The sequence below is a fragment of the Protopterus annectens genome, chromosome 4.part0 (assembly GCF_019279795.1).
Source record: "Protopterus annectens isolate FY-2018-M chromosome 4.part0, PAN1.0, whole genome shotgun sequence".
Classification (NCBI taxonomy): domain Eukaryota; kingdom Metazoa; phylum Chordata; order Ceratodontiformes; family Protopteridae; genus Protopterus; species Protopterus annectens.
In genome coordinates this window covers 1,810,882,360-1,810,888,359 of record NC_056733.1, presented here as the reverse complement: position 1 = coordinate 1,810,888,359, position 6,000 = coordinate 1,810,882,360, and positions in this window count along the sequence as shown.

Genomic DNA, 6,000 nt, shown 5'->3' with positions numbered 1-6,000 from the left:
ATTTCAATTCTTTTTCCTGGATTGCAATCTTGTTAGTTGTAAAAAATGTCAAACATGACTGGGAAAACACAGTTAGCTCCTTTGTCAGGTAGGCTATCAAGCAAAGCTTGGGCAGTTTACAGAAATCAGACATCTTAAGTGGGTGATTTAGAAATACGCAGAGCTGGGTATCATATTGTACTTTTTTGGAAGCATTACAAACAGGATCCAGATGGCAGGACAGTAAACCTACATCTTTAGGAAAATGACCCTTAAAATAAATGTTCTACTCTACTGATTCAGTACACATTTACACTGAAAAGTCGGAAGAACCATCTTGTTATTAAGACAAAACAGCAGCCAATATCTGGTGATGACTGCGTTCTAGGATCAAAAGTAAATCCTGTCATAAAGTCAGCTAACAGGATGACTAAACATCCAAGAAAGTACTCAATGAATACAAAAAGGTAGTGATCCCTGCTGTAGAACTGATCTACAAGATAACCAGTGATCTCACTACACCTCTGAAGCATTAAGGGGGAGCAAGATAGGCTACGGAATCTGCCCCATTTTATAAAATTTGTACATTTGAGCACTGTCTCATCCTAGCTAGCAGAAAACATTCTGAGGTGGCCAGAAGGCACAGTAGCAATCTTTGTGGAATGTGGAACTGTCATAGCAAAGCTAAAACACATCAGCTTTAGAATGGTTTACAATGCTGTCTCTGTGTCCAAACATGTTTTTCATGTGTATTAAATTAATAGGCTTTTTAATGTTTCCAGAACGTTTCTGCTTGGGACTCCATTGAAAATGGAACATCTCACATGCACATTTCTTGTCAACAAATGACAGCAAACAAATAAATGACATACTGCCCTTTTGTTCCTCAAAGAAGAATCTGAAAAATATCTTACCTCTCATAACCCCATTCTCAGAAAAAAAGTGAATGGATAAATTAACTCTTCTTAGCTGGTCAGGGAATAGTAGAGAAGTACTAAGAATATGTCATAACTTTTAAAAGCAAATTATTTTTAAATGAAATTAACTACATTCTATATATGCAACTACTTTGTGAAACATCAAAATTCACTTAAAGACTGCACCTCCCATGACCTTAATACAACAAGCTTCACTAAGAAATTCAGAATCTATACCCACTTAGAAGAAAATGCATATTTAGATATATATTTTATGATACAGTTGATGTCCGCCACATCAGAAGTACTGCACAGTGCTCTTCGTCCATTTCAGTACCTTTTTTATCCATATCATTGTGCCTGAATGTCGTAGTAGACAGTGCATCTATTACACCAGTATCCTCTACAAAACTTGGGCGTTATGATTAACAATGAGATCTGACATGCATATTTCCCAAACTGTAAAGTTCATTAAAAAAAAAAACTAGGCACACTTAGTAGAAATAAGAAATTACTAACCAATGAAACTAGGATAGCCATCTCAAGAACACACCTTCTCTCTCTCTCTCTTACTTTATGCTTCTCCCATACTTACAACCTTGAGCTCAGATTTGGGTAAACTCGAAGCTTGTTATAATAAAGTAGCAAAATTTGCTACAGATTCTGCTTATCAATCACATTACTGTCTATCCCTGAGACAACTCTACTTCACCTACTTGCTTGTAGTCAATTGATGACAGCTCAGAAATTACTTTACCAACCAGATAAAATCACAGATCTCCAAAATGAAATTGAACCCTACTCAAGTAATCAAGTTCTATGCTCCACTAATAAATCATTATTAAAAGTTAATAAAGCTAAGAACACTGCAGAAACGGTCTTCTCAAATCACCTAGCCAAGCTCTGGACCCCACTCCCTCAAACCGTCAGATCCACTACCAACACCAGTCAGTTTAAAAAATTACTATAGTTACATGACATAACTTTGAACAATTAAGATGTACATTACACATACTATTAATTTAGTATTGCTTATTACACAGTAAGTACGGTTTGACAAAGCAGAGCAGAGTTCATTCACATATAGGTCCTACCTAGATTAAATAGTTTACTGCTATAAATGTTAGGAAATGTGATAAAGGAAATGTGGTGTACAGAAACAGAGGTGTAGAGGTAGTACAGTAGGACAGTAAAGAAAAATGACAAGAAGGTAAAAAAGTAAGACATAGGGCTATTTTCTTTGCTGGCGTTATTTAACAGGAGAGGTGAGGTATATTGAAGGGCTAAGTTAGCCAGGATTGTTGCATGAGCAGAGCCATCCACTGGACAAGTGGGTCGTAGTAAAAGAATCATATAGTTTAGCTTACCTTTTACTGGTGGAGATGTAGTCCGTGGGTAAAAATAAATAAATCCTCCTCACTCTGAGTCTTCTCTTTCGTCGCCGCGATTTCACTCCTTCCTTCAGCTGAAACTTTTTAAACTAGTTTACCGCAAATGTAAAAAATGACCGAACGGCGTTTTGGCGCATGCGCAGACCAGCTGAAAGACGCTGTTGGCGCATGTGCAGAACAGCTTAAGGACGCGGACGTGAAAACACACGGAAAATAAGTGAAATTTCAATATAAGGGTCGCGGGCCGCATGGAAGAGCTCTGAGGGCCGCAGATTGGACACTTCCAAATAATGTGCACTAAACTTGAATTTCTGTCATCAGTCTGTGTTTTTTCAAATGGGCAGGATGTGGTCATTATAACAAATCACATATTTTTCATTCCTGGCTTGAAGCCTACAAGTGAACTTGCATTTGTTGCTAAATTTTCCAACTGAGATGAGAGAGAAACTTGTTTTTGTGGGAGTGAGCTTTCTCCATTTTGATAAACCAAAGGATGCCTAGTATAGAAGCTATGGTGCAAAACAGCATGACTATAATGAAGCAGACCATGATGACATTTTAAGGGAAGAATGAAGCTACCATTAAGTATTTGGTCAGCTTCCAGGAACAAATGCACTTAATAGCATTTCTGCTAGCCAGTTCAAAAAGCACCACACTACTAAAGGGACTTGAAAAGAATGATAACATTTGAGGTACACCTCATTCTTTTGAGACGTGTGCTACCCAGCAGAATTAGGCTCAGATTGATTGGGCCAAAATGCTGTCTTTCCAGTTAACAGGGAGCCAATTAAAGCATATTTGAACATGGAAAATACAAACTTTTGGAATATAACAAATGGAAAAGAGCTACTTGCTTGGGCTGCTACGTCTTTTGAAACACAAGCTATAAAATTTCGCAGTTGGATATTTAATGTTAATAACATTGTAAGAGCACAAATGTCTGATTTAAAACCTGTTTCAAATGTATGGCTAGAACCAGAATAAAATAGTAAAACAAAATTACGTACATTTTAGTTGTTGACAAATTCAAATGGGATCTGATAAGTAACTTATGTAAATGGATTTCTGAGTTATCCTAGGGCTACTGAGAAGTTGGTTGTCCTAAGTGAACGATAGCTAGCTAAAGATATCTTGTTTAGAAGTGAGTAGAGGAAATCTAATACTAGGAATGTAACATCCAGAAAATGTCAGCAAGTGAAATAATATGTTAAATGTGGGAAAAGGGACTCATTACTAACATTTATTTAACTAGAATGAAGAATTTAACAAAAGATGTACATTTTTTACCAAGATATTAGCAATAAAAATGTAAATGTTGTGCATTTCAAAAATGTGCTTTATAAGCAGCATATTAGTAATGAAATTTTACCAACAGAATATGATAAAATAATGGCTAAAACAGAAGAGTCATCCTATTGTCTCTGTGCCACTGCTAAGTTACCTACTTGTACAGTATTGGTGGATGGGTAATGAATTGAAGGGCTTACTGGATTGTAGGAGCACGGTTACCCCAATTTAAATGTTATTTCTGTAAGTATAAAATCTGTGATAAGAGAGAGATGGAAGTAATATGCCTTCACTGAAATAATAAAGAGTAAAATATCTTATAACACAAAGAAATTTAGACATTATTGGATAAAGTACTGTATCCAATAGCTTTAGTGCACAATCTGACACGTTATATGTAAACGCAGACAAACTACAATCTGGCACGTTATAACAGGTCAAAGCTTCACAGAGTGAAGCACTGTGGGGATTTTGTCTCTCACTTTGCTCCCACTAATTGATGATCATCAGCACCCTCCTAGACAATCATCAGAAGTGATGGTCATCCTGGAGCGGCCAATGTATAGGTAGTCATGAGGGGTGGTCTGAGATGTTTTTCTTTTTGCATTACCCTCTTGTACGTGCTGCCATAACAGCTAGGTGGTATGATGTGCATTGTGCATCAGTACTAGTACTACTCCCATCGGTTCTGCAGGATCCGAAGGAGTCAGGACTGCCTCATCTACCCACAGGAAACACCATGCTGCTGTTTTCCCAGTCTCCCAAGGAAATCAACCAGTGCTCACATGCTCTAGGGCATGACTACCCTCAAATAAAGGGCACCTCCATCTTCCCTGTCACTTCCATCAATTTCCAGAGACACTTTTTAAACTTGAGTCACTAGGGCCGTAGTTAGGGCAATGTATTAAAAGTTGGAGACAGTAGAGTATTTGTGGAAAATGATTATTCATTGTACACCAGGCAGAAGAAAAACTAATTTACATTCTAGCAATCAGGGAATGTCGAGAATCAAGTATGAGATTCAAGCTGCTGTATCCAGCTGTCTTCAGAATTGCTTTTATTCCTGAAGGATAAAAAGGCATTTGTGATGCAGAACAGACTATAAGGATGAAATGCAAAAGTTTGTCCAACAAAATTGAGTCATTAAGCAGAAGGGGACTCTGCTTCTGATTAGTCTGATAATATACTACACAGTGAGACTTTGCCAGTGAAATCTTTCCCGCTGTTCCAACAGAAAAAGCTTGAGAGATAGAGAAAAGCACAGAAGAATCAGGGGCACAGTGGAATTGAACCAGAATCTTTAGTTGGGAGCTTGAGATGAACAGGAAGAAGACCAGCAACATGGAAATTAGTGAATAAATGTGAGACTGCAAATCATCAATTGAATTTGTGAAATACAGCTGTATAAGAATAGGTGGAAAGAGTAGATTTTTGTTGACTTTGTTAAACTTGTGATGAACTGAAAGACATTTGCTTCACTTAATTTCATTAATGTTTGGAAGGACTCTGAAGGGAGGTGAAGGGAAGAGGAAGGAAAAAAGGTAACTAAATAAAACAATTTCTTTTCTTAACAGTATTTCTATGAAGTTTTACTATAAAATATGCAATTTATATTATGAAAAGTATTTTAGTTCTTGTATGTGATAAAGTTATTAAAGTAAACAGATGCTTTTTTTCGTCCTCTTCCCTTTCTGCTTTTTGGTATTAAGGCATGCAGGCATTACATTGCAAAAAGAGAAGAAAAGCCAGATAAAAGCATGTTTAAGTTAACAGGCTGTAACCTTTGGTTGTTAGTGTGGGAGATAGGGTATAAAAGTACACAGATCATAATATACATATATATATATATATATATATATATATATACATATATATATATATGTATGTATGTGTATATAGACCTGATATGATTTCTCTTACTTTTGCATAGGTGAATGTCCAGATTAAGACCCTTGGCTTAATCTAATAAATAATTTTAAGTGGAAACAAGTAAATATGAGAACACCAATATAATGAAAAGTTTTCCTTTAGCAATAAATGTTTCAACTTATCTTCCAGGCTGCATCAGAGGCCTACTTTTATCTTTTTTCTCTTACTTTTCCATTGTAGCAAGTTGATAATAGGACAATAAAAGACAGAACACTTATTTCTTCAAGGCTAAATGTTAATGATTTCTGAAAGTATGCAAATAATTTTCACATCGGCGGGGGATAAAGATAAAAAAGATCAGACACCAATTAGTATAATTAGAAGCACAGACAATAAAATGCATCTTAGCATGGATAATCTCAATTTCAAATTAACTAAAGTCTGTATTAGCAGCTGTCTATTTGGCATAAATGTTCCTATCAGGAGGGTAAAGCTTCATTATTTGAAGATGTACACAGTTATGTGTGTTTGTATCAAAGTTATAGGTTATAGGGGTA